Consider the following 11,325-nt stretch of genomic DNA (forward strand, 5'->3'; position numbering starts at 1 on the left):
ACACAGATAAACTTCGGATAAGACAATTTTTATTATTTCTCTGTCTGTTGAGCATAAATTCAATGTTTCTTAAACAGGAAAAATTGGAGAAAAATTCTAAGAAAAATATATGATGAAAGTAAAATTATTTGGAGATATTCTATGGTGTTAGTTGAATTTTTGGGTGATCGTAGAATATTTTTGAGAAATATGGATGGATTTTAGTTATATTTTTAGCATGTGGGCATATAAGATTAATTGAAATTAAGATAATTAAATTTTATATAATTGGTTGAAGCTTGAGGATGGAGGTTTAAATATGTGAATATTTAATTGGGTTGAATTAAGAATATGTTAAGTTGGAAACTTATGGAATAGACTAAAAATCTTGAATAAAATATTCATGGTTGATTATAAAATTAAAATTCATTTTGCAATAGCCTTATAATATTATTAAGGACCATGGCAAAATTTTAGAATTTTTAGAGCTTGTTTGAGTGGATTTTTGAAAAATGTCAATTATATGGACTAAAGCGTAATTTTTAAAATTTTGAGTATAGTCGATTTGGAGGGCCCGGGAGGGGCCATGTGATATTAATGAGATGTGATTGTGGAAATTGAGAATTTAGAAGTGTTATTTGAGCCTCTTTGCGGGTTGGGTAGGTCCTGTATAGGAAACTCTGGGATTTCCAGGCATGAATTAGGTCTATTGCCTCTTTAGAGTTTTATTTTGAGTTAGTACTAATAAATTTATAATTTAATTATTAGGTGATCGAGATCAACTATTTTCCTGCATCCAGCAGCCACAATAGTCGACGGTGTACTGTGAGTAAAATATTAATTTTAATTGTAATTTCGATATTATTATATGTTCAAAATGCACATGCATCACTTATATGCATATATTTATGTAGTTAAACTCTAGGCACGAATTATGTTGCATTCATAATCATTAATGTGCCATGAGTGTTGTTGTGGTAATTTGGAGCAGCGGTGTGCGTGCGTTGGCGTGCGTGTGATGTGGTGTGGACTATGGATAGGACGGGGTAGTCACGGCTTGAGTTCTTTCTTTGGGACCGTTCCTTGAGGGGTAGTCACGCTTGAGTTCTTCAGGACCCTCGATTTGGTATTTAAGTGGAAGTCAGTGAGTTCTTCACGGCACCAAAGTTGGATTTAAGAGAGCTGTATAGGGGATCAGCTCCCATATATTATGATTGATGTTACAGGGTGCGTGAGTGCTCCAAATTGCCTTTTTGATGTTATGATGTGAAAATATTGTGTATGTTGCATTTTACTCTACAGGGTGCATTAGTTTCAGATAGTTATAGAGATTATGGTTAAAATTGATATTTTACTCTGAGTCGAACGCTCACTCTGTTCAAAAATTTTACAGCCACGGGAGGAGTTATTTTCTGAGCAACCTGTTTTCTTCCTCATGCAGTTTAACGTCAATTATTTAATTGTTTTACTATCTTTTCTAAATTAAAAATCTAGAACTCCGCATGTGTTAGAAATAGAGTGGACCTTGGTAGAGGTTGTGTGAACTTAAATTTTTAAGATTAATAAATGAAGATTTGTATGGTATTTAAACAGTTTGTAAATGAGGTAACAGGGTTGAGCTGGCTCCCGATTTTAGTTTCAAAATTTCAGGCTAAGTTGGCTCGAAATGAAATTATAACGATTTGATTTAAATCATTTTATATGCATATTGGGCCTAAATTGTGGGCACAGTTATGGATTTGAGGAATAGTTAGGCTTACTACGGGCCTCGGGGGCTTTAAGCTGGCCCAGGTCCTAGTGCCGGTCCGGCCAATAGGTTGGGTCGTGACAAATGTGGTATCAGAGCTTAGGCTCTAGGTTCATGGGAAATAATATAATTAGGAGTGTAAAAGGAGTCTTGTTAGGATGTTACATGCGGAGTATAGGATTCTGTTTTGTCTTTTCTGTATCTTTGTTTCTAGATTCTGCGTTATACCTCGGGAAATATAAAAGTTCCTCAATTAGTGTCTTGATTTTCGTGGAGTACATAGAAATGTGAAATAGAGTTAGTAGACATATGAGGTCTATCATGAGGATACGTACTCCAAGAAATGCTATGTTTCTGTCTGTATGGGTTTAAATGGTGTGCCCATTTCGTGCAAGGCACGAATACATAAAGGTGAGTCTTGAAAATCTGATTACCCTAGATAAGGATGAGGATACCACTGCTGGCAGTCATCAGTAGATGACCCAGTCAGAATAAGTTTGTGATAATAAAAGATTCAAGAGAGATAAGAAATTGGGAGACCTAGTCTGTCAGGACGTATCGTAGTAACTATACAATGTTCTCGATATCTGTTCTGTAAGCTGCAGATTACAGTACCGACATGGGATTATTGTGTAGAGCTGCGTACTTCCCTGTAGTGCTTATGATGAGGATGTTGCAGGCAGTCTCTGTTTTGGTACAGTAATACCAGAACAGAGTTCTATATCTGCAGAGGAGTTGGAAACTCTTGATTAGGGGTCTAGAGTTAGAATATTGAAAGGTCACAGTTGGGTGATAACTAGAGTCAGTGACTCAGTTACCCCAGCATGAGCTAGAGTTACAGTAAAAGTTGCCATCAGACCAGAGGTTTCGGACTAGTTGCAAAGTAAAAAAAAAAAAAAAAGTGACACCTATAGAGTGAGACCATCTAGTCTTCGGTATGGAATTTTGGATGATTTTTGCAGAATGACAGACGTTTTGCTTAGAACTTAGTGAGAATAGAATACCTTGTGTGTATTAGCAAGATGTAAAGTGCAACCCTACTACCTAGGGAAGGTCGAAACTATGAATTGAGGATTCACAGAGATATGATATGATAGGAGAGTCATTAATTTGACATGGTTTGGGCAAGGTGGTAAATGTAGTACCTTTGTTGCAGCAAGTTAGGGTGTAGTCCTATCTTTTCAGAAGGGATCGAAAGTTATTACTAATAATGGTGACCAACCAAATAGTGCCCCAGATGGGACTGTAGAGTGTGGTAGAGAGTAATTGGCTTGGGTATCCTGCAGAGGATACAAGTTCCATTATAGGAATCATATATAATTAGATCATGATGGATGTAAATCCTTTGAATTGGATGACAGGTTTGGGTGCCCGGAATCTTAAGTTTTGGCTAGTTGAGTAAACATGGAAAATAATAATAATAATAAATAAAAATTACTGCAGAATCAGTTCTCGAGGTAGTAAGGGTATTATGTAAGCTAAAGGATAAGAATAGAAATCATACGATAAAAGTATGACTGTAATTTCCTGAGTTCCTTTCTAACTTCATATTTTTCAAAACAATAATATAATCTAATTATAATAGTATTAAGAGTAATAAATTAGCGAAGATAAATCATAGAAGGCCAATGGATAAAGAAAGTGCAGAATAAAAGTTTGGACAATTGATTGCAGATGCAATATAATTTAAATGCCAGTGGGAGTACTAGCTAAAGTGATCAAAGGACCAAATCTGAGTAGCACAGATATGTGATAATGTGGTAGAGACTCTGGAAGATATAGTTAGCAGGTACAGCTGTCATGTTAGGAAGAAGAATGGAACCAGGGATAGAATAGTCAAGTTCTATTTTGGGTAAGACAAAGGAAATAAATGAAAGGACAACCTGAAGGACGCGTAATAAAAGGAACAAGTTAAGATATAGAGTAGGCTAAGTGTTATTATTGGCAAGGTGAATGACAATGATGGAGAACCCAAAATGGGACCATATTAGTGAGAACAGTGATGGAGGTATGGAATACAATAATAATGAGTAAATGCTTGAAGGTGTGCGATGGTATTGCGGACTACCTAATTAGGTAGAGAAAAAGAAGTTAGTAAATAGTAAGTTGAATAAAAGTTAATCTAAGGGATCAAATAAGTATGATGAGAGGAAAAGAATGATAGATAATGACACAGAGGCTTTAGGTTAGACTTTTGAGATAGTGAGAAGGTAGTTAGAGGTTCGTTATGAATGTCAGGCAAGCGTCTTTAGTGTGATCAACAGAATCACTTTGTAGTGAAGCAATAACGACAGGACAATAGTAGGGGTAGAACGAAAAGTGACAAGTCTGGGTGGTTATAAATCACTAGAAAGTTCAAGGATCAAATTAATGACCATAGATAAGGGTGAAATTGGTGTTGGAAGAATTTATTAGTGAGAGAAATCTTTCAGGAATCAACAAAAGTTTAGGGCACAATATAAACTATGATAGATATGAATCATAGGTCGAGTATAAGTAAAGTTAATAAATTATAAAATATTATGTCAAGAAGGAAAATGGTACGGTAAAGGGTTAATGCAGATGATATCTTATAGGTAGAGCACAATTGTGCTAAGAGATGATGAAATTTGAAGAGAAAGACCAAGAAACATAGATTAAACGTTATTATATGGACAATCGGGCGTAGTTGAATATAAGAGGATATTTTTCTTTCTTTTCAAGTTTAGTTTGTGCTATTGGTTCTAGAGGGTTATATAAGGAACGGAGACAGAGTCAAGGAGACCTAGTTATTTGAGAGTTTGGTAGGCACCAATTCATATACAATTTCGTGATATGAGAATGACTGTAAGTGCATACCTAGTGTTAAGTATGAAAGGACGATCAGAGTAATAACAGGAGTCAAATTGAGTTAGCTACTAAGGCTTGTGACTATTTTAAATTATGAGCTGGAGAGAATACTAATTGTGAATGAGTTACAGCGAATGAGATTGTTGCTAATAGGAAAAGATGAAGCTGAAGTTTGGAAAGCTATGGGCAGTATATGTGATTTTATTAAGGAGAATGAACATGTGAAGTATTTTATTTAGGATTAAGGCATGGCACACATTTCTCACAGCCGTGTTAGTTCAGATGGAACTTATAGTTTCAAGGGCTCATATCCATCTAGGATGTGTAATTTCCTACTAAGAGAGGTAGGGAATGATAATGTTCTGATAGTTAAATTGGTAAAAAGGGGATGCAAAAAAAAAAAAAAAAGAATTTTCTATGGTTAATTATAAGTGTTACAAAAGGTGAAGAATGTGCTGGTAAGAGAAAATCGTAAGGTTAGAATTCCCAAAGTAATAGAACTAGTAACTAAGAAATAAAATGAAAGTTAAAGTTGATGATGGGATGGACATCCTTGAAGGAAAAAGGTGTAAGGGTGAAATAGGACTAAAATTAAGGAATAAGTACAGCAGGTTGAAAAGATATCAACAATACCAAAAAAATAGGAAAAGGAAAGTGGATAAGATGCAAAGGACAGAAAAAGAGCTCGATAGAGCCAGTTATAATGATGAGGATAAGGAGGAATAGGTATGCTAGGAACACACTAAGAGACGTTTAAAACAAGTTATTATGAGATGATAGATTAAAGGAGTAGTAGAGCCTCGATCTGAGTGCTAATGTGTCAGAAGTAGGCCACATACTAAGAAGCTATAGGAAGAAGTCTAGATATTTATATTCCAGAGAAGGAGTGAGAATTGATAAGTCGCATGGGTTGAGTTGTCAGAGAATATAAACACTTTTGTTACCTAGAAGGAGAGACCCAGTTTACTTTCCAATATTGATAAATGATACACTTGGCCCTTGGAGGAGACTCTACCTGACTAGTTACATAAGATCGATAGAGGTTGGTCTAAGTACCTTAGTAATGACACAAGAGAGATTAAAAATTTAAAGTATAATGGGAGTGAGAAGATTTATAGGTTTTAACCACTGAAGTCATAAGAAGAGTGAAGATCTCGAACAAGATGCCTAGATTAGGTGCTACAGGAAAGCTACTCATAGGATATCATGGAATAAGGAACATAAGTTATGTCATTGGGGAAAACAGAGATTATTAAAACAAAGGAATGATGGTAAGTCACCAAGAGACATGTTGGGGCGTAATAAAAGTGAGGTAAGCACTAAAGTTGATTGAAGTTATGAGACATCAAGTCAAGAACAGTGAGATATAGCGAATACTTGAAATGTCAGAAGAATGGTCAATGAATAGCCAAGAGATAAGAGCATCTCTAGATAGAGATGAAGACAAATAGGACACCATAGTAGAATAAGAGAGTAATAGAATGTCATATATAATGTACAAAGAGTTTGAAGAATAAATGTTTTACCAATCTGCAAAGTGGAGGAGTAATGATTGCACTTGTTCTGATAATCTTCTTTTCCATATCTCTGGTTTATTCGAAAATTCGAGGACGAATTTTTCTTAAGGGGGGAAGAATGTAACAACCCTTAAAAAAAAAAATTGATTGATGGGAATTGGCGTGTGACAGTGGGTTTTCCCACTGTCACAGCAGCCTTTTATATAAAAAAAAAAAAAAAAAAAAAAAAAATTTCAAAAGAAAAACGGGCGGCGGCCCCCCCCCCCCCCCCATTTCTCTTCTTTCCCTCTCCTTCCCTTTCTTCTTCTTCTTCTTCCTTTCTCCGGTGACCGGCCGGCGACGTCCCAAGCAGCTCCCCACCGGCCGGCGACCCTCCGGCGACCACCAAGACCACCAGAAACGCGGCAAGAGAGGAGAGGAGAGAAAACGCGCGCGCCAATGGCGCGGCTTTCCGCGCGATTCGGCCGTCCGACGTCCGATCGAGGCGATTCGGTGGCGTTGGAAAGCTTGTTCCGAGCTTTCTTTTGACACCAATTTTGAAGCAAATGGAGGTCGGATGAGTGAGATACGGAGGAGAGAAGTTTCGGGTTTTTCAAGCTTTTTCGTCAGATCTACACGATCCGACCATTGGATCGACGATCCGAGACCACATATGGACTGAGGAAGAGGAGAGGAACATGATGGTATGATCAGATCCGGCAAATGTCGTCGGTGATCGGCGCCACCGGCCACCGCGGTGGTGCGATGAGCTATGGAGATGGTTCAACTTCCGAGGCTTCCTCATAAATTTTTGGAATTTTTGAGACACAGATAAACTTCGGTAAGACAATTTTTATTATTTCTCCGTCTGTGGAGCATAAATACGATGTTTCTTAAACAGAAAAATTGGAGAAAAATTCTAAGAAAAATATATGATGAAAGTAAAATTATTTGGAGATATTCTAGGGTGTGAGTTGAATTTTTGGGTGATCGTAGAATATTTTTGAGAAATATGGATGGATTTTAGTTATATTTTTAGCATGTGGGCATATAAGATTAATTGAAATTAAGATAATTAAATTTTATATAATTTGTTGAAGCTTGAGGATGGAGGTTTAAATATGTGAATATTTAATTGGGTTGAATTAGGAATATGTTAATCGTTGGAAACTTATGGAATCGAGTAAAATTCTTGAATAAAATATTCAGTGGTGATTAGAAAATTACAATTCATTTTGCAATAGCCTTATAATATTATTAAGGACCATGGGCAAAATTTTAGAATTTTTAGAGCTTGTTTGAGTGGATTTTTAAAAATGTCAATTATATGGACTAAAACGTAATTTTTAAAATTTTGAGTATAGTCTGATTTGGAGGGCCCAGGAGGGGCCATGTGATATTAATGAGATGTGATTGTGGAAATTGAGAATTTAGAAGTGTTATTTGAGCCTCTTTGCAGGTTGGGTAGGTCCTGTATAGGAAACTCACTGATTTCCGGCATGAATTAGGTATCTATTGACTCTTTAGATTTTTTTTTTGAGTTAGTAATTTTAAATTTATAATTTAATTATTAGGTGATCGAGATCAACTATTTTCCTGCATCCAGCAGCCACAATAGTCGACGGTGTACTGTGAGTAAAATATTAATTTTAATTGTAATTTCGATATTATTATATGTTCAGCATGCCCATGCATCACTTATATGCATATATTTATGTAGTTAAACTCTAGGCACGAATTATGTTGCATTCATAACTGTTAATGTGCCATGAGTGTTGTTGTGGTAATTTGGAGCAGTGTGCGTGCGTTGGCGTGCGTGTGATGTGGTGTGGACTATGGATAGGACGGGGTAGTCACGGCTTGAGTTCTTTGCTGGGACCCGTTCCTTCGAGGGGTAGTCACGGCTTGAGTTCTTCGCTGGGACCCTCGATTTGGTATTTAAGTGGAAGTCCAAGCTGAGTTCTTCACGGCACGAGTTGGATTTAAGAGAGCTGTATAGGGGATCAGCTCCCATATATTATGATTGATGTTACAGGGTGCGTGAGTGCTCCAAATTGCCTTTTTGATGTTATGATGTGAAAATGTTGTGTATGTTGCATTTTACTCTACAGGGTGCATTAGTTTCAGATAGTTATAGAGATTATGGTTAAAATTGATATTTTACTCTCTGAGTCGAACGCTCACTCCTGTTCAAAAATTTTTACAGGCCACAGGAGGAGTTATTTTACAGAGCAACCTGTTTTCTTCCTCGCAGGTTTAACGTCAATTATTTAATTGTTTTACTATCTTTTCTAAATTAAAAATCTAGAACTCCGCATGTGTTAGAAATAGAGTGGACCTTGGTAGAGGTTGTGTGAACTTAAATTTTTAAGATTAATAAATGAAGATTTGTATGGTATTTAAACAGTTTGTAAATGAGGTAATGAGGTTGAGTGGGCTCCACGATTTTAGTTCTCAAAATTTCAGGCTAAGTTGGCTCGAAATGAAATTATAACAGTTTGATTTAAATCATTTTATATGCATATTGGGCCTAAATTGTGGGCCTGGTTATGGATTTGAGGAATAGTTAGGCTTACTACGGGCCTCGGGGGCTTTAAGCTGGCCCAGGTCCTAGTGCCGGTCCGGCCCATAGGTTGGGTCGTGACAGAGCTGCCGAGGATCATAGTACTACCTTTGGATCTTTTGTCGGGTATTACATAATACCCTCATTGTACATATTTATTTTGATATATGTGACTGTATGTACATGTTGCAAATTAGTCTTGATCAATTGTACAAAACTTGTAATAAAATATTTTGGATTTTCTGATGTAAATTTAGATTGATGAATGTAAATCAATTTTTCTTTACTAGAATGTAAATGAAATTATTCAATGTTATTTTTGAAAATATTTGAGTTGAGAATTATGAATTGTGGAAATTTACATTGAATTGTGGAGATGGAGTAAATTTATACTGAATTGAGTTGTGTTGGTGGTTGATTTTGATGAAGTGAAATATTTGGAAGTGTTTTCTACGGGTCAAAATTTCTGATTTTCTCAATTACAGTCGGCACTCTGCCGAAATTTTTTCAAACCATATTTGGATAAGTGTGTTTTAATTTATGCTTAAATTAGTATTTTTAGTATGTTGTGCACCACTAAGTCATTGTACTCAGCTATGACTTTTTATTGCTGTCGCAGGTAAAGAGACTAGTAAAACAATCGAGTGAGCTGCCGAGGATCATAGTACTACCTTTGGATCTTTTGTCGGGTATTACATAATACCCTCATTGTACATATTTATTTTGATATATGTGACTGTATGTACATGTTGCAAATTGGTCTTGAGCAATTGTACAAAACTTGTAATAAAATATTTTGGATTTTCTGATGTAAATTTAGATTGATGAATGTAAATCAATTTTTCTTTACTAGAATGTAAATGAAATTATTCAATGTTATTTTTGAAAATATTTGAGTTGAGAATTATGAATTGTGGAAATTTACATTGAATTGTGGAGATGGAGTAAATTTGTACTGAATTGAGTTGTGTTGGTGGTTGATTTTGATGAAGTGAAATATTTGGAAGTGTTTTCTACGGGTCAAAATTTCTGATTTTCTCAATTACAGTAGGCACTCTGCCGAAATTTTTTCAAAATTTGTGAAAAAATAAAAAATGGTCAAAAATTTTACCTAACTCTTAAACTTCGATTAAACGTTTTTAATACCTATTAGAAATGCTTACCACCTTCAAAAAGTAAGAAAATTATTTTTAAAATCTCTTGTAGTGTATTTAATGGATTATCGGTAGGTGAAGTTCGGTAATTCATTAGGTATACTACGGGATCATGTTATGCCTTACAGAAGGGTAAGGTGTGACATGTTTTAGTGGTATCAGAGCAAATTTTTAAAGTATATTTTGACTTATGAATTTTTATATTTTCTTTGATAAGTATAACTGCTCAATGTCCTTATTTGATACATATAGTGATTACATTATAAATATGAACTAACGGAGGGAAATCTCCTTGTGTTATTTGTTTAGGAGGTATAATACCCTCGAATTGAAATGGAAAAAGGGGACCACTTAGTTGAATAATTTGTAGAGGCTGAGGCACAAGGGGAAGCCCCAGCCCTTCAAAATGTAAGTGGTTTAGTGGCACTAACCCCACAAATTCCGTAATTTCCTGCACAATTTGCTCAGCAGATGGCTATGATATTTCAACAAATGGCTGGGAGCATGCCTACTCAAGCTCCACTTCAGACACTGGTGGTGCAACCTCATGCTCCAGCCAGACAGTATGATAAACTACTGAAGTTTGGGGCTACAGAGTTTAAGGGTACAGTGGACCCTTTGGAGGTAGAGCAGTGGTTAGAGAGAATGGATAGAGTGTTCAAGAAGCTGCACTGCATAAATGAATTGAAATTTGAGTATTCAGTGTCATTACTATAAGGGGATGCGTATGATTGGTGGAAAACCATCCCCCATAGCTTGGTAGAACCCCCAGTACTGACATGAGACGACTTCATCAGAGAATTCAGACAAAAGTATGTCCCCGATGCCTATGTGGACCAGAAGTTGCAAGAGTTCTTAAGTTTGAAACAAGAAAGCAGATCAGTGGCGGAATATGAAAGGGAGTTCTCCCGCTTAAGTCACTATGTAGGGAGTCTCCTATCTACCAGCAGAGAAAGATGTAAGAGGTTTGAAATCGGTTTGAAGTCCAGTCTGAGGATGCAAGTGGTTGGATCAGACATAATAACTTCTATCACACCCTACCCCTCTATAAGGCATAACATGATCCCGTAGTATACCTAATGAATTACCAAACTTCACCTACTGATAACTCATTAAATATGCTACAAGGGATTTTAAACCTTTTCTTATTTCTTTTTACAGTGGTGAGCACTTTTGACAGGTGTAAAATTTTTTTTTTTATCTGAAGTGAACCAATTAACAAATCTGAAGTACCAATAATTTCTATAAAAATTTTGGCAGAGTGTCATCTGTATTTTGAATAAAATAGTTCTTCAAAAACCTGTAAAAAGCACTTCCAATATATTTCTTCAATCCCAAACTCCAATAATAGTTCAACACAATAAATTTCTCAATATTTGTCAACTCAATTCAACATCAATTTTCAGTATTTTCAAAAATAGACTACAAAATGACTGGTGATGAATAAATTGTGATTTATTTTTACTGTAAATTTGTGACTGAAATGAATATTATGCTTTTGACCTAAATTGTTGAAAATTTAATTGTATGTGTTTGAATTGTCAATAAATGATTAGA

The 11,325-nt window shown here is 35.7% G+C and overlaps 1 long non-coding RNA gene across 1 annotated transcript; it reads left to right on the forward strand.

The window, feature by feature from the left end:
- The first annotated feature begins 690 nt into the window (after positions 1–690).
- On the forward strand, positions 691–8,455 carry LOC131172594 (uncharacterized). The gene is made up of 3 exons (XR_009143121.1): positions 691–804; positions 7,626–7,682; positions 8,258–8,455. It is a non-coding gene; the product is annotated as an uncharacterized LOC131172594 (long non-coding RNA).
- The last annotated feature ends 2,870 nt before the right edge of the window (positions 8,456–11,325 follow it).

This window comes from Hevea brasiliensis, chromosome 14 (assembly GCF_030052815.1).
Source record: "Hevea brasiliensis isolate MT/VB/25A 57/8 chromosome 14, ASM3005281v1, whole genome shotgun sequence".
In the NCBI taxonomy this organism is placed as follows: domain Eukaryota; kingdom Viridiplantae; phylum Streptophyta; class Magnoliopsida; order Malpighiales; family Euphorbiaceae; genus Hevea; species Hevea brasiliensis.